At 36.9% G+C, this 23,598-nt stretch overlaps 1 protein-coding gene across 1 annotated transcript in view; it reads right to left on the bottom strand.

Moving 5' to 3' along the window:
- Positions 1-23,598, bottom strand: part of LOC120777157 (dentin sialophosphoprotein-like) — a 194,300-nt gene that overhangs the window by 89,341 nt on the left and 81,361 nt on the right. The window contains exon 2 of the mRNA XM_040108301.1: positions 21,194-21,308. The gene's annotated coding sequence lies outside the window, so the exon portion shown is untranslated. The remainder of the gene's footprint in view (positions 1-21,193; positions 21,309-23,598) is intronic.

Below are 23,598 nucleotides of genomic sequence, written 5' to 3'. Positions count from 1 at the left end.
TTCCATGATATCTAAGGGCGATATGTGAAACGAAGTTAAAGCTTTGATTGCTGCTGGGCAGCTCACGTAGTCTAGTTCTGCGACTCTCGCAATGGAAAGACATCTATTTGAAATGCTATATACGGCAGTGGTTTGGCAGCATAAAAGGCTGCCTTAAGCCTAAATCTTGACAGCACCAACTCCGTACTCCATTTTCGAACCATCCGCGTATGCGTGGAATGTTCTACGGATCATTCTGAGCAACTTTGTCTAAGAGACTTTGGGAATAAAACAGATTTCGAGCCATCGATTTTTTAAGTTTTTAGGGTAACAATTTATTTGTCAGGTACAGTTTGTTATTATATGCATCATTTGTCGGAATCGGCAAGATCGGGCAACTTGATATAGTTGTATATCTCCCATACAACCGACTATTCGGATTTTTAAACCGCGCCCTAAAATCGCTGGCTCGAAACAGGTTTTAGACCCATAGTTTCTTAGGCAAAGTTGTTCAGAATGAACCGTGGAACATATCCCGCAGACGCAATTTTATAATATGAAGATCGACCAGCTCCAATGCATACATACATATGTACTATTACATTAACTTCTCTAGGCGCTATTATATATTTGCATTTGCATTTCCACAATTCCATGCAAATTATGACACACGCACATGCATTTTATGTATAACTAATTGCTGTGATTTACATAACACACACATAGTTGGTATGTGCATAGAAGTAAAGTAAGTATATGCAAGCAAAATGCTGATAGGACGTGCATTCAACCGAAAGATTGCCTTACAGTTAGCGCAACAGCTGTTGCCAACCGCTTGCAGCGACTACGAACGACAACAACCCGTAACTCGCCTTATTGAAAGTACTTGCAACACTTTAATAAAAACAACAACCAAAGACATTATCAGCATAGAACAAGCAACTCTAAATCCAGCCTGTGACCAAGTATTAACTAGTACTAGGCAGTTCGCGTACTTTATTTCACCGCAGAGCAGCTTTTAGTTTGCAAAAACGCGAAAAAACGGCAAAATGGCAAACCAGTTTACGACCTTTCCCTCCATTTACATGCATTCCCTTATTGACGGTGGTCAGGTCAGCCACTCTTGCGCTGCTTCGCGCAGTGGTTTTATGTGGCAACACCCGGCGTTTTCCTGTCGCACCTTGGCGTGCACTGCAAGCTCGTTGTCGTCGCTGTTGCCGCCGTTTTTATTGCCACTTACCCGTTCGTGTTTTTGCTCAAATCTGCTGTGCTGTTCCTGCTGTGCCCGCTTGTCTTTTTTGTAATATATGCTAAAACCGCATAAAAATACGGTTCAATGAAAAATTGCCACCGGATCGGTTGCATTCGATTTTTCCGCTTCGCTTTAGCCATTTGTTGCTTCACCACCACCGGCTTGGCTCGACCCGGCCCAGTTCTGCTCTTTCGCACCACTCTACCTATTGCTATTTGCATGTAATTTTTTATGCGCTGTCGGCTTTGTCGCCTTCCTCTCGGAGCTTCGTTCGTAATAGAGTTTGCGGTAGCGCTGCATAAAAAGTGTTTATAATGTGAGAAAGCAGCAAAACGTTTTGAGAGTGTTTTTGTTTTAGATCATGGGCAATGAAGTGTTCGGAATAGCTCAGTGTCTTGTCATTTTCAGTCACTTTTCAGGAAAAATGAGGTGTTACGATAGCTAGTAAATATGCACATTTTATTTATCACTAAATCAGTGGATAACAATTATATCTCTAATTTTCATTGGAAAACTTCACAGATTGACCAATATATAAGGTATTAAGTCAAGCGCGTACTTGAAAATCCGCATATTTGGTATACGAGAACTAGGCAGAGTATTGCCCTGGTTTCATTCGTTTAAGGCATGAGGATAAGGATATTGTTATTAGAAAGATATTTTTTCTGAATTTCATTAAGATTTATTACATACATTGTGTTAAAAAATCACCCGGTTATTGTAAATAAAACGCAACACATTTGATTATTCATCAATATTTATTTTGTTCAAAGTAATCCCCACTAAATGTAATATACTTAAGCTAACGATTTTTCCAGTCCTCGAAACACTTTTCATAAGCATTTTTTGGGAATGGCCCTCCGCTCCTCCAGCAAATTTTGTGTTATCTCTTCGATCGACTAAAATCGGATACCACTGAGAGGACATTTCATTTTGAGCAACAAGAAAAAATAACACGAAGCAAAAGCTGGTGAATACGGTGGTTAATCGATGGTATTCATTCCGTTTTTGAATTTAAATTCAGTCACAATCGTTGCTCGATGCGTTTGCATTTTCATCGTGTAAAATCCATAAATTGCCTCAAATAGAACTCCTCATTGACTTTCTGTCCCTCCTCAACAAATTTATGATGCACCAAAATACGGACATCGAAAAAGCAATGAGCATCACCTTGATTTTTGAGCCGCCTTGGCTTGGTTTTTTGGTGTTGGTTCGTTATTTGAAACAAATGCTTTCTTCGAGATTTGTATTTATTGCAACGCATTACTGAGGATTATCGACTTAAGCAGCTGCTGTAAATAAACTGGTTGATAGATGACGCTCAAATTTGGCATGATAATTAGGGACAGTCCGTCCAGAGTTCATTTTTTTGGAATATTATTCACCCGGGGAACTTAATTACAATTTCCGGGTGATTTTTTGTCACAATGAATAGATAGATGCCGTTTAAAGCCAACAGGAATTTCGAAAATTTTTCGAAAATATTTATATGAGGCTTATGTGGACTAAGGAAAGTATTTTGCCCATTTAAAAATTTTTGGCGAAAGTTCATACCAACAACACAAAAATAATTATCTCGAATTGCAATACAAGAGCATAGAGTTTGTTAGACATGTTGGATAAAATACATAACAGCACTGGAGTCCACATATTTGGTGTCCGGATTCTTAAAAAAAAAAAAATATCAGAGAACGATGGGAGGGAGGTCTTGATTATAATTTGACTTATTTTTCTTGATTTTTTATTTTCGGGTAATTTCGAGCCGAGTTATGGTGAACACCGCAAAGTGTTTTCTTCTCAAGACGTTCTGGGAAAAGCTCTGCTACCGACTTATTCTTCAATATTTTTGCATTAAAAAATTACACTAGATTGACAGAAGTAAGCTCAATAATATACTAAAGGTCTGAATGAAATTACTCAATCCACAATTAAAAAATAAATTCGGAAAAAAGTCTTTTTTTACCTTAAAAACCTTAACCTTGGTCCGAATACGTCCATCTATTGCACTCACCTTCCTTGATTGCTTGCATGGACTTACAGACAGGTCAGAGGGATAGGCAGCCGTGGATGCCAACTTGTCTTTATATGTATATACATATATAATACCGTAACTATCTCGATTAGTTTTAGGTGATATATACAACCGCTAGGTGAACAACATATTGCGGGCGTATAAAAATTTAATTTTATTCTCAAATATAGTTTTAACTATGCCTGCAAGAGAGAAATTCGATTTCTTGTTCCTTACGCTCATAAATCATTGTCAAAATTACTAGTTTTTTGAGGACTCTAGAGCGACCTAACTTCTTTAGTCAACGCTCTTCATTTCTCAAATAATTTCTGACATGCTCCTTTGGGAATAGTCTCGATTTATGGGTACAGCTTTTTTCTTCTTATTTGTTCCTCAAGTATCTTCAATCTTAAATAAAAAGCCGAGACTAGGTTCAGATTTTCACCTCTATTGGGTTTTAGGTCTGGCCTCTAGCGAGCTTACTTAATTTTTTTGTGTATGTGTAAGGGATCACACAGTCTAGCAACCGCATATGCCTACATAGCTTTTGTCTCTGCTTTTAAAGTGAGCAATTCGATTTGCATGCACTCATTAATTTTTAGTGCACATAGCTGCACATATATACATACATACATAAGTACATACAAACTGCATGAGGTATACACATATTTATTTTTTTTTGGAACACTTAACGCCTTGCTGTTGTTGCGTCTTTTCACTTTTATTTGCTGGATAAAACGCACAAATAGACTTTAAAGGTCAACTTCCTTTCACTTTGCGGCGTGTCGCTCCAGCGCTGGCTGTAGGCACAGCAAAATGAAAATAAAAGCACGAAAATGAGAAAATCATGCATTTTGAATAACAATAACAAATCAAGATAAGACGGCGCGCGATGCCAACAAATTAACATGTGACAAGTTTTCGTTTCGTTTCGTGCCATTCCGTTTCGTTTTCAATGCATAATTGCAGCAAGCGTTAATATTTGAGCTTTTTATCTTTATCTGACTTGTTCGTTGACTTATTTAAAATTTATTGTTACTTTTATTTCCATTTCGGCTCTTATTGCTTGCTGTACGCTTTGACATTCGTTAATTTGTTGCTGGCTTTAATGTAGACACATACAAGCCGCTTAACCGCCGCCCTCTGTTTGTTGGTGTCTCCGTTTTTGGTTTTGGTCTTCAATGGCAGTTTGCAGCTCGAATGGAGTAGCCGCTCAGCAACGGCAACAAGTGTTAGCTGCACTTTCATATGCGATAAAGCAGGCTTGATCTATATTTATATAGCCTTGTATGTGTGCGCATAGATTCTAAAATACTTATATGTATGTATATTATTCTCGTATTTGCGCGCTTATAAATATGGCTTGGATAAGTAGATTGGCATTATTTTCTTGGTGGCGTGCAAACGCCTCCGAAGAAATTCCAGACCAACTAGCTCCGCGTGCTAGAAAAGTTGTCCGCTTCAGGCTGAAGCAAGTGAAGGTAAAGGTTACCTGTAAATAGTAATTACCTCGAGGTAAGTATTTTGCTGAAATAACATGTCTGCAACGGAACTCTTTTAGCTGTTATTATTAATTCTCACATGTTTTTGTACCAAGCAGCTACAGATATACACGTGAGCAGGCCAAATGACTTGCATATGAACTATACGACCCGCGCTGTTGTCTCCAATACTTATATTATTAGAAAGACATTTTAGTTGTAAATTGATGGATCATTTCATATATATATGATTTAAATTTAAATTAAGAAACATGAATGAGCATTTTCCGAATTTTTTCGTATTATTCAAGTTTAAGATTATCCGAGTTGCCTTCTTTTCTCTCTGTCTGGTCGTTCTCTGAACATTGTTTATAAATATAACACAACAAATTCTCTTCAGATTATTTTATAATCTTGGGAACTGTGGGACGCCATTTCAAGTTCCTTACGTACAGCTGCAAACGAATCCATTGGTTTTCGGAAAAGGCAAGAGAACGTCTAGTACGATGAGGAGTGCCTTGTCGTAGCGGAGAGAATACAGCTTAACTCACAACGTTATAATCGACCACAACGCTCGATAGGATAGATACCGAGAGCTGAAGAGGAAACCGAAACGTATTTGCAGACAAAAAAAGAAAGGACGATGTGCTGGTCGACAGGGCTGGCCAACAGAGGTACTGCTCGAATATTCTACCAAAAGTTGCGGTGACTAACAAGATGCTTTATAGCCAGAGCATACTCTTGTATAACCCCCAGAGGTGATATTCGGACTGATGCTCAGAATATACTGAATGTATGGAGGTAATACTTCTCCAGCTTGCTGAATGCCATTGAAAGCATAGCACCAGGTTGGACGAAAGCATGTCCGAATTTCAGATTAGATAAGAAAGCGAAGCATATAGTCTGGTTGTGAACGAGGGCAAGATAATATATCTCCTGGCTCCCACGCCACTGTTGACAGTCACAACTTCGAAGTCGTAGATAATTTCGCCTATCTTGGAACTAGCATTAACACCAACAACAACGTCAGCCTCAAAATCCAACGCAGAATAAAGCTTGCCAACAGCTGCTACTTCGGACTGCGTAGCCAATTAAGAAGTAAAGTCCACTCTCGACGAACAAAAATCAAATTCTACAAGTAACTCATCATTCAAGTCCTGCTGTATGGTGCAGAGGCATAGACGAGACAACATCTGAGGAGTCGAAATTACGAGTTTTCGAGAGAAAGGTTCTGCAGAAGATTTATGATCCTCCGCGCATTGGCAACGGCGAATATTGCATTCGATGGAACGTTGAGCTGTATGTGATGCACAACGACATTGACATAGTTTAGCGAATAGAGAGACAGTGGCTACGCTGGCTAGATTTTTTCGTCCGAATGGATGAAAGCGCTTCAGCTCTGATAGTATACGATGCGAAGATAAACTCCTCCACTCCTTCGGAAGGACCAGTTGGCTACACTTGGAATCCAATTCCAATTGGCGCCAAAATATTTATTTTAAATATAGATTATTTTTTTTATTATATTGTTAGAAAGACATAAACATTAACGAACTTTCAGAAGTTAACTATTTATTCTAATGTTTTTAATATTGAAAAAAATTAATAATAAATTTCTACTGCAGTTATTGTTTTCAGACAGTATCAAACTGTCAAAAACATATATTCGAGATATGCATTCAATATGAGTATCCTTTGAATCTAGTCAAAAACTATTTAAACGCTCATGTCGCTGCTTGGTCACAGCGCAAACTGCAAGTAGGTGAGATCGCACGAAAAGGAATCCTTGAGCCAACAAAAAGTTCTAAAGTATGTTTCTCATTCGCGGTTAGTAGGACTGAACTTGATTAGTTTAAAAGCACTCGACAGTGAGATTGATATTAGCCGTTTCAACAAATTTTTGACAGCCTAAAATCTCTGTGTCCTCCATCAAGTTAAAAATATGCTTGGCCAATGCAATGTTATGGTAGCTGTAAGTTTCTTTTCTGGATCTATTTATTAAGTCTTGGTTCTAAACCTTGGACTATATCTGCTTCATTATATTGCAGCTTGTCGTTGATTTCCATCTGCTCTGAGTTTTTTTTTCAAAATGCGTACTCGGCTCACTCTTGATCGTTCCTAGCAACAAGAGTATTATTTCCGCTTCGGATTCGTTTACAGAGTCCCTGACTTAACCAGCTCGTTTGTTTTTTCAATGCCGAGAATGTTCGTACGACCGAGAACCCAACTTATGGTCAAGTAGAGTTAGCCTGCCAGTGAGCTTAAGGCCTACCTACATTTGCTGACTACGTTGGAATTAATCTTTGACGATGACAAGGTCAGCAGTGCTGCCAGTAGACTTCCGCTTGGAAGATGCTAGCTGAGTTTGGTAGACGTATAGAAAGAGAGAGAGATTCCAAGATTCTCAGAGTATGCTTCCGTCCCTACTCCAGAGTCCATTTTAGACCCATCTGTATATATGTTACTTGTAAGATAGTATAGTCCTCCCATAATAAAGCTCTTCTTCATTCACGTCTAACCTTCCGAAAATACTTTTACTGGAAAAATCATAAATGAGTGAGCCTTATTTAAGCTTCTTATATATATGCCTATATAATTTTTTTTAACCAAGTACTGCGGTCAATGACAAAGTAATTATATTATTATTCAAATAAACCAAACAAATTCATGACCTCTGTAGTCTGTGAGCTGATTAATTTTGAATGTGATCATTAATTGGCTTTCAATCTATTGGAAATAAACAAAAACGATTTGCCTGCATCGTTCACAAATAGTGTCAAATCACGTGTGATTTATTGAAAATCACTTATGTACATACTGCGCGTAATTTACCGTTAAATTAAGTTTAATTGACATCCAATCAAGTCAGCACTTCAGCTCTAACTTATCAATTTGTCAAGCTGTGCATTAACGCTTTAATTTAATACCCTTTTCAGATCAAAGCCAATGTCACAGGTGGTTTTGTCCAGCCTTTTGATAGTTTCAATCATGTCCTCTATTGGCGAGCTTTTATTGAATACTTACTTAACTTAATATGAATATAAATATATGTACAACTCATATGTTATATGAGTCAATACATTTATGCATACATTGTTGTTTTTTATATACTATATATCTACTACATATATGTCTGCCCTGTTGGAATGCGATTTAGATAAGGGTGAGCTATTATGGTTAGTTCCCATGACATTTTTTCGTAAAATCCATGGATGTTGGCTTTTGCTTTTCTACATTACCAGTCAAATTCATATTAATATATGTATGTATGTAAGTGTAATACAACCCAGCAGATTAACTATTGAGTCTATAACGACTCGTACATTCTTTCTCAGTACTTATGTCATTCATTCAAAGCTTTAGATTAGGTCAGGCCCTAGGATTGATCCAAAATCGATGTATCTCACTTGGACATATAGTCGTCTTTTGTATTACCCATAAACTCTTAAAAGTGGATCACCATATCCTCATAGATCTACGAAGCATTTTGAGCTTCTTCTTTATGATGGAGCCATGTGAAGAAGTTCACGCAAGTGAGGAAAGTTCGCTGCCATTCACTTGGAAGTGAGCAGAAACGATTCTTTGAAATATGGCTTAAGCAGCTCATGACTTCCGGCCTTAGATCAAGTAGCCTAAAAACATCCCTGCCAAGGATTGTGCGCTGGGTTTGGGACCCGCCACGTAAAAAATGACTCCAATGAAAATGAAACAACAGCCTCGGGCCTTTTGATGTCATTTTGATCTTACCACAATTATGGCCGTTAATATCAACCTCAGCAATTTTATTATGTTCGCCAAAGGTGTGTCTACTGAGATATATGTACCAATATCACTTTGGAAAAGGCCGGACAATAGAGGAAGAAGTTACATAATGATTCTACCTCGCTTTCCTCTATAATGGAAAAATCGCACCTTTACCATATATTCAAGGGCCCAATAGTTACAGATTCATTTACAACCAGTTGATTTCAATTGGTTACCTCATCTTCATACAGGAAGCTGTGTTAGGTTAACCAATAAGCTACGCATAAACCAGTTTTCGTCCTTTGCGAAGTAGTCATCATTAGGATGCCTGCACTTGACTCGAATTTTAACAGACTCTGCCTCATTATCGATACCTCCTCCAATGTATTCGTACCGTGGGAACCCCAGATGCTTACAGCGTAGCCTTAACAATGCGGGACAAGTGCACAAGAGATGCTTCATTGTTTCCCTGGCGCTCTGCTCTAGACATTTCCTGCAGTCTTCTCGATATGTCAGCCCCATTCTGCGAGCATGTGTCGCCACCAGTCAGCGACAAGTTAGTATTCCCGAAACTGTGTTATATTTCACTAGTTGATATTATACGATAGTCACACTTTTTCTTCTTAAAGACGACTTTGCGAGATAGAACCAATAATTCTTATAAGTCTATTGCTGTGCGTACTAGTTCGATTTTAGTCGGTAAATGTTCACTTTTCTGTTCACGGACTAGTAATTTCCCAAACTAGTTTAAGGTTTAAGTACAGGAATATGATAATGAATTTCTATTAGTATGTGTGTATGTATGAATTTTGTATGACATTAATTGCCGAACGTTACTTTAAGCTGTAACTAATTGTTGTTTTGACCGAAACGTCACTGCGCTTTTGTTTTTATTGTAATGAACTTCATGTCTAATATTTTTTAATACATAGTTGTTTTTGCTTTTTATCACTGTCAAATTGATCAATGCGATTTTGTTTTTGTACATTTTGTGTGGTCGCTGGATTTTATTGCGTAAGCTTTTTGACAACCTTGAGTGACAAATTGACATGGTGATTGCAAAGGGTATTTACAACGCGCCGCCCAAAACACTCTGTCACTGCGAGCGAATAAATTGGAGTCAGTAAATCAGCGTGTAAAGTGGAAATAGATTCGAACACAAAGAGAGTAACGAACATAATGAATATGTAAGCTTTTAAAAAGCATGCAAAGTGCTCATGAAGGCGAGCGAATGGACTGGGGTTCCACTTTTTGACAGTTGACAATTGACATTTAATCTCTAACGAATATGTTTAAAAACGGTTGACGGTATTACCATCGGCCAAAAAATGAACAAGTAATTAACTAACGGTTGTTATTGTATACTGATTTAAAATGTTCGTTATTGTTGGTGTAATTGATGAGCTTTTTAGTCTTGGAACATTCGTATGAAGTATAATCTTCTATCACCTTTAATGCAGACTATTTAATATGAAACTGATTTTCCGACCATCTTGAAAAACCCCAATTTTGATCCGTTAGCAAGCTGCTCCTCCCTTGACATTTATGATTGATTGATCTCGAGTACTAGACACTAGACAAGCAAAGCTTGAACTGGAATAGAACCATGTTAAAACTGTACAATTATATCATCGATACCAAAAATATTCAGAATTCGAAATTCAAACGGATGGATATATCCGATTTTAAAAAGAATCCATAATGACTGGGCATAAAGGCTGCCCGAAGACTGTACGAAGAACTAATTATAAAACTACAACTGGAACTAGAATCGCAAATAAAACAAAAATGGTGCTGGATAAGCCATATTTTGAGGAGGTTTCCAGACAGCATTACCAGGATGTGGCTTGACGGAAATCCGCAACGAAACATAAGTAACGGCCGATCAAACGTAACATGGAGAAGAATGCAATAATGACTTGAAGCGCCGCAAGCCACATTTCTTTATAAAAGTGTTTTTCAGAGACCCGAAATTAATGTAAAACATTGACATGCTGCCAAGACTGCATACAAGCAAAGTTCCCCATATTGATACTGATTCCGAGGAACTTTCTCTAATATTTATTTTCAGTTCACATATCGAAATGCAAACATTTTTTTAATGATATTTGTTTTCCAAATAGATTACCGGCTAGAAAAGTGCATCTTTTAAAACTGTGAATTTAAAATTTTCTGATTTTTGAGTGTACGTAGTGCCTTTTGTGTCGGCATTTTGGTATAACAGGTCAAATAAAGAAGTCCTCGGCCTACCATAGTAAACATATTTTTTGGAAAATATCGTTTTTTTATTCAAGGTAGGAACCATTAAAGGTGATATACTGATTAAAGCGGCCGTCCAATTTTTCGATACCCAGTTTTGTAAGACAATTCTCCCTTTGCTTCAAAATAGACCTCAGTTTCGGCGATCACCTCTGCATTCGACGAAAATTTCTTTCCAGCTTGCAATATTTTGAAAACTGAGAACAGGAAGTTGTCGCTGGAGGAGGAAAGCAATTCGAAGTTCAATTCATGGATTTTTGCCAGCATTTCCACTGCCTTGGCACACGGTGTATTGTCTTGATGAAACGTTTTTCGGCGATTTCGGCCTTTAAAAGGTCGAATAATGCTATGTAATAGTCGCTGTTAATGGTCCTTTCTTTTTCAAGGTAGTCAATAACAATTATTTCATGAGCATTCCAAATGACAAACGCCATAACTCTGTCAATTTACTATTGCATTTTTCCTCGCTTTGGAGTGGGTTCATCGTGTGCACTACATTCGAATGACTGTCGACTGGACCTCCGATTGAAATGATGAAACCAAGTTTCTTCCATTGCCAAATGTCGATGAAAAGACCCGTGTTTATTACGCTTGAGCATGTCCAAACACTGCTCCGAATCATCAACTCGTCCTTGTTTTTGGTCAAAAGTGAGCTCGCACGGCAGGCTTTGTACAGAGCTTACTCATACCCAAATATTCGTGAATGATATGATATACTATATGCGTTCAGTTGATATCTTTACTACTACGTAAGTAGACTTTACGATCGTTAAAAATTATTTGGTGACTTTTTTGATGTTTTCGTCAGTAACAACATTTTTCGGGAGGCCGTCTTCTATGCTCATTTCATCACGTCTAAACTTAGCATACCAATCCTTGATGGTTGATTTTTCTGTGATAATGTCAGAAAACTCTTTAAGCCAAATATTTGTTTCAACTGTATTTTTCCCCTTCAATAGGTTATATTTCATCAACATTGGGGATTCCTTTTTATCCATTTTTTCACAATAACAAAAGTTGCGTCACTCAAAATGATATAATTCACAAACTAATGATCCGACAGCTGTCATATTTATACACGCACCTGTTGAAGGTTAGAACTAACTAAAAATCATATCGATTTAGTTCTTTTAGAGCCATCCACGTGTATTCCTGGTGACTTTTCTATTGATCTGCTATATGAAAATAATCAAGACATATTAATTGTTCGTATTAGTGTCGAAGAGTACAATTTTTATTTTTTGTTTTGCAATCGAAACCTAAAACTTTTAGAAAGATGCTAGGTTTTGAAACCAAAAAAAGATGAATTTTTAAAATAAAGATGAAATTTTAAATACATATGTTCGTACATATATACTTATATGTATGTATGTTGCTGATCACTTTGGTCCATAAACACTTCAACGCTTTCTTTTCTTAAACAAAACACAGAAATTATACAACGTCTGTTGTTCGTGAAATTTACGACTTTAATTTTAATTAATTACGATTTTATTGTTTCGCTAAAAGACGCTGTGGCTGTGGCAAAAAATCACCATAACCTTTAAGTAACTGAGTCAGTAGCAAACCAGTTTGATGCTGTGCGAATAGTTGCGGGGAAGTCATGTTTCGCCGACCGGATTGGCAGGCATGACAACAAATTGGTGGAATGACCTTCTGATACAAATCACTGCTTATATGTGTGTGAGTATGGGCATTGCTGTACCGTTAACGTTGTCATTATATAACATAAATTTATGCCAACAACTTTTGACGCATGTTTCATTCTCGATGTTATTAATGTGTCTGGTCCCAAATGCTGCTTTTTAGTTTTGAACAAAGGAAGGGTTTTAGGTATTAATTCTGATGATGATTTGCAATTAAAATGATGTTCGAGATTAAGGTTATTTTGTTTATACAATTTTTTTTTACTTAAAATACAAAGATTAAACAATTTTTTTCGGTTAAAAACCTGTGTCAAATGGCTTGGATTTCAATCGTTCAGTTTCCATAGCTGTCATATTATAATAATATGTAATAATAATAATATATGTAGTAGTCTTATATCAGAGTCTTCGACAAATTAGCAACTTCTTTGGAAAAAAAGGACATGTAAAAAATTTCAGATCGATATCTCGAAGCCTGAGAAAGTTTCATATGCATACACAGTGAGACAAACAGACGGACAACATGTATACGCTGTTATATATTTCAAATGATCTCCGATATGTCCTTTCGGGTGTTGCTATCATCGTGGCAAACCTCATACACTTTGTTAAGGGCATATATATTTTACCAAAGCGCATTCCAATTAAATACAATAATAGCAAACGCAAATTGCTCTGCAATAAGCCCATAAACATTTTTTTATTAAATAATGATATAAGGATACCACTTAATTAGCTTGCAATTAAAAAGGCAAATTACTTTGTACAGCAATTACATAAATGAAAACAGTGAAAAGCACATGAATAATTCGAGTACTCTTATTAAAATCGTACGCTGTCATTTTTAATCGCCAATGATTTCCTCAATTACACAAAGGATACGCTACGAATGCTGAGGTGTATGCCAAGGCAGGATGCAAATAATTGCACTTTTTTACGGGCAATAAAATTATGAATATGCAATGGGTGAAGGAAACGGTTACCGATGTAACGACGTTACATACCTACTAACGAAATGATATATGGGTATGTATGGCTGCTGGCAGTTTTTAGTACTAGGCATTGTTATGTATTAAGGAAGCAAGGTCATTCACACATATGTATGTACATACGTTAACTAATATGTATTATCGTAAGGTAAAAATATTATTAAAAATAGTATTTTGCATTAATAAAACAATATTATGAAATACTGAAAGTTTATTGGCCTGCCTCTGTGTAACAAAAGTTTCGAAAGGCTTTCAGATTTCACTTACTGTACGCTTCAACTGTAGAAAGTGAATTCAATTTCAGGTTGATATGATTAACAAGAGTAATTAATTTCTACTCCAATCATTAAGGTCCATTCGTTTGAATTATAGACTGCCCGTCTATTGCGGCTTACTTCAAGCCAGCGTAGTAGCTAATGAGCTTAGGCTGATAAATTTTTATGGTTATCTTTGTAGTCGTTGAAACTACGAATTAAGTTGTAATTTTACAAACGGCGAATTTCCATTGAGCCTTTTTTTGGAGTAGGTATTGACCCCTATCTATATAAATATTATAGAAAGGAAAGATTTTATTGTCAATTTGAATTAAATGCGTTCCAATACTACTTGATGGATTTGAAAAATTTGGTAGCCGTTGGAAAGCTACGTTCTCTCCGTTAAATAAATATAGCTTGTATTCAATTTTCAGGGTAAGGAGCTTTACTAAAGATAATTAGCCACATTGTAAAAAAATGACTGACAGCTAAGTCGGCTCAGCTCGTCATGAAGTTATTTATATATATATAGTTGAGGAGAATATTGTCCGGAACTTTCTATCAACTTCAGTTTTAGGCTTCCTGGCCACTGCAGCGCCGTCAAGCGGAGGTAGCTGTCATAAAGGTAGCAGTAGACCTACTGCTTGCAAAGCGCTGCCCCCTTCAGAGTTGTGGCTATCCACTCTGATAATAGATGAACGATATTAGCTATCAGTTCGGTGATTGTGCACCCACACTACGGAAGGGGTGTCACGATTTGTAATATCAGCATCAATTTTTTTTTCGAATTAGATTAATTTGGTCACAGCGACATTACATTAAACTGTAAGGCTGATGTGGTTGCTAGGACAGGTACTTTAGTCTCAATAACTGCAGAAAGGGGACAAGCAGGAGCTCTGTTGGCTTCCAGTGATTTGTTTAAGGACCGCTGCACTTCAGATCAGCAAGCAAGTACAGTTACAAGGTCCTTTTGGCTCGGGGTAAATCGTAAGAGGTCTACGAAGCTCTTCGCATTCAAAAAGGTTCTTCTTTCAATGGTTATAGTAGTTCTAACTGGACACTGTCTCATCGGGAGTCATGCAATAAGATTAAACATCTTGTTGGATGCCAGCTGCATCATCCGTTTAGAAGAGAATGAGATAAAAAGATCTCAACATTTCCTTCTCGAATGTTCCGGCTAGACTTGTCTGAGTGCATTATTATGAAACAGCGAAATCGTTGGAAGCTGTGAAGCCGATAAGCTTGCATGAAATGGCATCCACAACCAATTTACATCAGGTTGGGAACGAGGTGTCCCAGTCTTCGTGCATTCCGGCGCTGGATCTATGGCATTGGTCAGAAACTACCATTTGTGTTGTAGCGAAAGCTTTTTGATACAGAATGGAACGTAAACGGTCCGTTGTGCTCTCAGCTTTTAGTTAGGTTCGCATCGCCGCAATGACACTGGACACTGACCAATTGGCACTCACGCTGGAAAGGTAAATTGTTTTGTAGGACGCAACTTGTCAAATTTTTAATGAAAAAGACGAGATGAAAAGATCTAGACACTTTCTACTCCACTGCCCAACTTTCGCCCGACTAAAGTCTTCGTTTTCGTACTTTTTACGAACCCGCCGAATGTGCTGGAATTGATATTAGCCGCTTCAATAAATTTGTGTTAGGCTCTAAGTTTTTTTGGTTCTTTTCATACTTAGTAGTTTTGGGCAACAAAGCGGACAAGCGTTTCTGACCATGTGGGATTTTTCGTGGCTCCATGAGATATCAACAAGTATCTAATACAATTTGGTCACTGTATAGAATCCGGCTTACCAGTAATATATGTATATATACGGGGAAATAAAACCATTCAAATCGGTACGTATTAACGAATCTTGGAGAGATAAGCAACTCAATGTCAATCATTAGCGGCAAATAGACGCCGAAATCGAACTGCGTATGAGGAAAGAAGAGTGAGTGGCTATAAATGCTAATTGTTTAAAACGGCAATTTGTGCCGCCTCATCATCCGCACAATATCACTTACTTCATCCTCTGTTGTGAACGCAACTACATACAAAGAAGACTTAGATTTAATTGAAACGAGAAACAACCAATAACAATAACCATAGCCTTCGCAATAAATACTTTCATTTTTGTTCATAATTAATGATGAAATCGTTATGAGAAGAACAAGATCAATATAACAGCTGAAAAGAGTGAATAATACCAAATAACAGAGCTACAAATAAGTACCCGATGACCCTCGCTTTCGAACTGTGCACCGCCTGTGCCTAACAGTGCACAGATACACACATACACTGAACAAGCGCCCGTCCGTCGTTGTTCATTTGGAGTAAAATATGTTGCAGCCAAACAGTTATTACGGCTGTCTGTCAGTCAAACTATTTTACAACCCGAGTATCCCTGACTATTTGACCGCTTGCCTCAGATAGTTACTATCTGTGTTGTTGTTTTTTTCTTTGCTTCGTCTCAAGTAAGCTTTACTTGGCCTTTTGGCGCCGTGGGCTCTTGACGAAACATTTCCGAAGTGCTTTTATTACTCACATCGCGCCACTATACATACATAATTGTTATGGTAAGCTAAAATTTATTCATATTTTGTGGTAGTTATGATTGTTTTTTTTTGTTTTGTAATGACTCGACACCCACACTTGCCTTTCGCTAGCAATATAGTGAGGAAAATAGTGCAATTATATACATATACATATATAATTACTCTATACTATACATATGCATATCTACATACGTATATATGATCATTTGCATATGTTTTACGGGATTGGTTTACTATATAACGGGAAAAATATACAAATATTTTCGTTACTTAAGTAGAGGTTGCTTAGTTTTTTGTAATGACTCGACACCCACACTTGCCTTTCGCTCGCAATGTAGTGAGGAAAATAGTGCAATTATATACATATACATACATATATAATTACTGTATACATATGCATATCTACATACGTATATATGATCATTTGCAATGTGTGGCTCATGGTATAGTTGTGTTGTTCCTCTAACATTTATCTGTTGCACCTTAAACTAATCGAGATATCTTAGTGTGGGCTATAAATAGTAAGATTTTTCAATTTAAAAACACATTCGTCGAAATGATTTTTTTTCTAGGTTGGTATGACTTTCAGTGGCATCTGCGCCAATTGACATATCAAAATAATTGTTAGTGTTTAGTATACGCTTGTTATTCGGAAGTACATAAAGTGCATTCGGGGATTTTTACAATGAGTGAACTTATTCAACAAAGAAGTTCCATTAAATTGTATGTGTGGAATCAAATCTGTGATACTGAAAAGTTCAGAATGTAGGAAAAGACCTTCGGTGATGCTTGTTTTTCGCGATCAACTGTTTTTGATTGGTAATAATTATTCAAAGAGTCGAGAACGCGTTGACAACAAACGACGCCCGCGACGGCCATCAACATCAACTGATGATCAACACGTCAGTAAAATAAAGGAACTGGTTACTGAAAATTGACGATTAATAGTCAGAGATCTTACTGGCTTACTGTTGAAATATCGGAAGGATGAGTGAAACCCATTTTGAGAGATCAATTGGACCTATGAAAAGTGAGAGCACGACAGGTTCCAAAATCACTAAATGTTTTTCGAAAAACGACGGTGCATTATCGTCTGTGAAACAATGGTTTCCGACTATCAGGATGTCTTGGAACGTGTTGTTACTGGTGATGAGTTTTGGATCTGTGCTTGCGACACGGAAACATATGATCTATCGGCCAAAGCCAAAAAAAAAACACGCCAAAGTAGGTCAAAATCAAAAAAATCAAGGTTTTGTTGACAGCTTTCATCGCTTATCGAGGTGTGGTGTACTTCAAATTCCTTCTCACCAGACAAACTTTCAACAGGGAATACAGTTTGAGTTTTGTGTCGTTTACGAAAAACTATCATAAAAAGAGGACGGAATTATGGGCCGTTAACTCTTGGCTTTTCACCAAGATAAGGCACCGCCGCATTCTGCATTTGTTCTTCGTGAGTTTTTCGCCAAATTTTCAACGAATATCGTGCCACAACCATCGCAATCGCTTGACTTAGCTCTGTGTGACTTCCGGTTATTCATCAAGCTGACACGACAGCTCCGGTGAAACCGATTTGAGTCAATTAAAGACATAAAACATGAATCGCTAGGCACAGTAAGGCTATGCCCGAAATTGACTTTAATAACTGTTTCGTGGATTTAAAAAAATGTTGTTTCAAGTGTATTTGGACAAAGGGGATTACTTAGAGGGGAACGACATACATTTTTAAGAATAAATAAAGTCTTACTATTTTGTGCTCATAATGGTATATCAAAGCGAATACGCCAATAAGGAATAAGAAGATATCAGAGCGAACAGGATAAAGAGAGTAGTCAAATTACGGAAATATGTTTGTCTGTTCATGCATGTTCTAAATAACGGAATATACTGCAAATATTTCTGGAAGAGGTGAGAGAATGACATAAATCCGATAAGAACTACGCTCACCTCATTGAAAACTACTAAAGTTTGCAAACTTGTTGAAGAATCTCCACATAAGCTTTAAATATTACGCTGAAGGTGGCATGGATGTGAATCGTTATAAAAATTACAATGAACGTGACTTCAGCCAGTTTTCGGTACATAAACTCAGATTCGAGCAATTTAAACCAAATTTGGTGTATAAAACTATATCAAGCACATATGAGGATCTCAGTGACTATGACTGATTTTTACCGAAAGAAACAAATAATCTGTGAGATATATTAAGAAACTTAAGCCAACGTCTTTAATACTTTCCCTACCTTCTAAACATGTGATATACGAATTGCCAAGCTTACAGCTGTCTTTATAGTATATAAGTACATACTATATACTTGTACATCGGTCGGTATGTAAAATATCTTAGCAAGGTTCAGTGAACATATAATTTTGGATGGTATAGTATTTTTAAGTTTATTTAATTCGATAATATAAGGTGTGGATTTCCCCTTCTTTACTTGTTTTGCTAGATATTTTTAGTTCGGCAACGAGTAATTAACGAACAAAGAGGATTGGTCAATTTAGAATACTCGAGAAATCTGCTACTCAACTAGCGATAAGCACATACTTGGCTTTTATATGGCAAAGACTTGTAAAAAAAGACAAAATAATTGTAAAGAAAGGTAGAAAGATGATAGGTAGCGACCCGATAATCAATTAAGTGTCAATATTCTCATTATTTTACGAAAAAAAAACACTTCAAAATTCTATCGTAATTAAAAGTGCCAAACCGTCGGCATTGGATTCTGAGTGACAACTCCATCGCTTTATAAATGTACATACAAGTTGTACATATATACCTGAGTTTAAGGCTTTCTAAATTCCAACTAACAATGCGTGTAAATTCTTCCAGAAAAACATCTGCCTAATTTTTCTGGAAGAATTTCAAAAGGTCTTCTAGAAAAATATTCATTTAATTTTTCTAGAAGAATTTCAACCGATGTCAAAAATTAACTGAGGCCGCAAAAAGAGATTATTTCTATCAGAGTATTAAGGCCTTACAAAGAAAATACATTTCCAGGAAACAGGTAGCCAGATTTTAGCAACGCGCCTCTTTGTTCTATTGTTGCCTCTTGTTACACTGAAATCGGCGTGGTGTTCTCTACCTGAGCTAGAGCCTATAAATTGAAAGGATTTCAGGCCCTAGTCATCAGTATTTCATCAGCTTCGAAAGTGCTTATTTCAAATCGCAAACATGACCATAAAAACGGAAGGAAAGGAAAAAGTGCATTGTTCACTGGAGTCTCGTATTTATTCCTACAGACAATCTCTGAAAAAATTTACTGACAACGCCACCAATTTAATTCAGAACAAGTTGTGTCTTACAAAGCAATTATTTAAACATAATGCTAAGAATGTAGTGTTTATTGATTCGCAACTAGCGAATGAAATCAGGCAAGAAGCGGAATATATGAATAAGCTTAAAATGGAGGTACAACTCCTAAAGGTTAAACAGGCGAAAAAACAGGTAAAGAAACTCAAGAAGAAGAAGCTTACTATCATGGAAAAAGAGAACGCGTGACTAAATGGGCGTCTTACTTCTGACGACGAAACTTTATATTTTAGAAGACATTAGTTTTCATGTTACTAGGCTTAAAGTGTTTCAAGGAATTTTATTATTTATTTATTTTTAGAGTTATGAAGATATTATTAGAGTTAAGAAGGAAGAAAGGTATTATCTATTAAAATTAGTGTATAGACAATACTGCGGAAATAAAAATCGAAACAGTCTAAATTCGAGTATTTTTCTTTAATATTTTATTTAGTACTGTTAAGTTCTCTAGCAGTAGGCCCAGGAAACATGCTGTTTCGACAGGGTCGGACCATAGGTAGAGTGGCATGACATGAGCAGATTTTGTTGGGCTCGTTGCACGCCTTTATTTAGTATATCGGGGTCAATTGTGCGTAAGTATGAGTTGAGACTGGTACAGTATCTAGAACGAAATAGCACAAAGTTGATTCTCCATTTTAAAGGAAACTCGAGCTCTTCGTCTGCAATGGGTATTGGTTTGACTCCAAGTACGCCTTTAATTGAAAAGAAGTTGGCGAAGGTGTGAATGGCGGTCATGTTTGTCAAAAGTTTGTTGGGTCCGAAGTTTAGTCCACGTACTGATTCCCAGTAGGCAACTTAACTTTAAGCAAACAGCTGAATTATTCTGACTTCAAGCAGACGACTGTCGATATGGTTTTTGGCGAAAACACCTCAGCAGAAACTGCTGGAGAGTATTATATTATGTTTCTTGACCGATAGTAAGCTGGCCCTGCTATATAAATATTCAACTGAAGACATCAAAGGTATCCTGTAATGGGCCGGAGTGAAGTATTTCGATATGCTTTTTCGTCTGCAATTCACCACTTTCCGGCCAGACCATATCGGTCCATTGTAGTTTATGACCGACCGGTCGACTGTCTTGTATGTGGCCAAAAGTATTTCTTTGTCCTTTCCTCAACTGCCGGCTAGCATGTTGAGAAATTTTTCGTGCCTCAGTACTTTGGCAGTAATCGTGGTCGTACGGATATGAGAAGTAAAAGGAAACATAATGTCGAATGTAGCACCTATAATTTCATGGTTTTTGACTGTTGGAATTTTAATCATCGACTGTGATATTAAGATCCAGTCTGTACTCCTTCGTCCAGTTAGTGAATATGGTCGCTACGGCACTACTAGGAGAGTGTCAAGCTCCTTGTAGAGAAGAAACGAGATTAGAATATTAAGCTCATTCTATATATTTATGCCTTCTTGCAAGAGAGTAGACATGAGAAAAGACAAATGTCGAATCGAACACGGTTAACATAATTATTTTTTTATTATTTCTCTTCAAAACGCCATGTTTACCATAATGAAAGAGTTTGTTTTCTGGCATGACTTCGCAAGAATTTTACATAAAGCAACTAATATTTGCTTTAGTTTTTAAAAGGTTTAACCACCCTGATTTGGTTTCGTCAGTGAGTCAAAGTGACCTGCAAGCCCATATGTTGGTTGGTAATATATATCCACATCGTGCGTTAACTTTTGTTCATAATGCGTACTAATTTCCATTCACTTACCTTTCAGTTTTTCAACGCGGCTTTGGCTTCTTTCTCAGCTCACTTTTCGTTTCACTTATTTTTTGTTTCTTGTTTCTTGTAATACCGGGTTATGATGTATGAAACTTATTATTCGCTGCAAAAAGAATGTAAAAATAAATAGATAATGAGTTGAAATCGTGTTATAAGAAAGCAATAATTATATATAGTATACTATACATATAGGTAGAGAGCTAAAGAGTTAATTTCGTAAACAAGACTTCATGTGCTCTGTGTTATAAATAAATAGTTGCGTATGTCTTTTTGATAAAATATATTTTGTATCTTTAATTTTTATAATTTAGACGAAATTAAAAAAATATCAGGTCTGAACAAGCCAATACAGATTTTATATTACCAATGCCCAAATTCTTCTTCCTCTTTACTCTTTAGTTGACGGCAATCTGCAATAATAACTCGAACTAACTCCCGTCTTTCGCTCATTGATTTACGTTGATGATTTTGAATTCATATGTACTATAAGTAATCATAAAATCCCTCAGTAACAGTTATCGGTGAATATTTTTCTCCAAAAAAGATCTATCAGATGAATATTGCCATTTTTCGAAAAACGTATTTAACATGAGGATTGCTTAGTCTTTTATATCTAAAAGTTGCAGTTCTGCTAACGAAGCTTTTTTACCATCTCTTTTAATGGTAGTCCATCCAAACCAACATCCATGATTGTATATTCGATAATTTTTCAGCTGCGAGACATCTTCATCAGATCTCTGTATTTGATTTTCAGGTTTTTGAAACTTTAAGTGAGCCGCCAAATTCTTTATGTAGAAATTTCGGTCAACTTTCCTGTTCACACTCAGGTATTTACGGATTTTCTATCCTCCTTTCGGCAAGTACGCCTTGTTATATCCTGAACAGTGTACACTAAATATGCCACGAAGTTTATAACACCCAGAGAAAACGTCAAAGGTCCTATAACATACATACATATATAAATTATCAGTCTGTAGGTTCGTCTGCCTGTATATATGCGAACTAGTTCCCTAGTTTTTGCGATATCGATCTGAAATATTGAGCACGGGTTTTCTCTCCAAGAAACAGCGCATTTGTGGGAATCGACGCTGTTACGAGAAATATTCACGAAAAGGATTCTTGTCCAATGCAGTCGCCGGAGCAACTGTTGTGATCGAACAACTATAATATATGGGTATGATACAAACTGTCAGCTAAAAATCAAGTTCTTTAAGGAATTATTTGTATTTGTGAAGGGTATAAAAATCGTTGTAATTTACGTGAGTACCAGCCGGTGATGGCCTAACCTCACGGTGCATTTAAAAACACATAGATCAATACAATGCGTTGATCAGCGCCCGAAATAATAAATGCCTTTTGCACGTATTTTTTGGTTCCACTTGGTCGGGTGGAAGGGACACCTTTTCCAACTTGGTCGGATTTGAGGCCGATCTAAAACCTCTGGCGTGCTGTGGGTCCGGCATTCGGCCGCTGTGCGACTCCATTCTGAATTGAATTTTCAATTCTACCTGCCATTAGGTTTAAGCCACAGCCACCACGAATCTCCCCAAAGGGCCGAACTCAATTAGCAGATTGGAGCGAACTCCAAGGGCCAACTGCTCCCCGTGGTACCAGATTTCAGTCTCCGGTCAGACCTTGTAGCTTTTGCTACTAGCAGTTGAGCACATAACAATCTTAATTACTGGTGACATTTGTCGCTAGAGCTTCAAATGTTTTTTCATTAGAACGAAGCTCATTCAAAGTCTATAATATTATTTTAAGCTGATTCTAACAAAGACTATACTGAAATTTCTAGGCAAGCCAAAATACACAAATAGCGCATATGGATTTTAGCCGCCTCTTACGACAGGCTTACCTTACTGTGGGCAAATTCTAACCCCTGTCCGCTGGAGTGTGTGAAGGGAGTAATTGAACCGATGTAAATGTTTTTTTTTATTTTTATGTTTGGACTCTATAAACTGCATTATTTTTCGGAGATCTTCCCCGCCAGTACAAGAAGAGCGGAAAATATTGATTAGAGAGCGAAAAGTGAGGTGTAAGTGGTATTATTTTGATGTCAAACCTCCTTTATGTTGGCAATACTCCGTTTTATCGTTGAACTCTTCTTATAGCCCTAGAATGGAAAAACCAATTACCAAAAATCACTTGTAGAAGCCGATATTTGGCTCTTAAATATAATTTTCTGTATCCGGTTAGGCTGCATTGGTAATGATACCTTTGATACCTCATCTAGGAAATGCACGATATTTATATTATAAAATAATTAAAATAAACCAGTTTCATCAAAGTAATTATATATTCAACTACATTTTACTGAAATCGATTTGATATAGCACCTGAAGCGTTTCGGTATGAAATCGTTGGCGCGTTAAAAATCTAACTTTTTCTATTAT

This window comes from Bactrocera tryoni, chromosome 5 (genome assembly GCF_016617805.1).
Source record: "Bactrocera tryoni isolate S06 chromosome 5, CSIRO_BtryS06_freeze2, whole genome shotgun sequence".
NCBI lineage: Eukaryota > Metazoa > Arthropoda > Insecta > Diptera > Tephritidae > Bactrocera > Bactrocera tryoni.
Note: the sequence above shows the minus strand (reverse complement) of the source record. Positions and strands in the feature narration are given on the sequence as shown.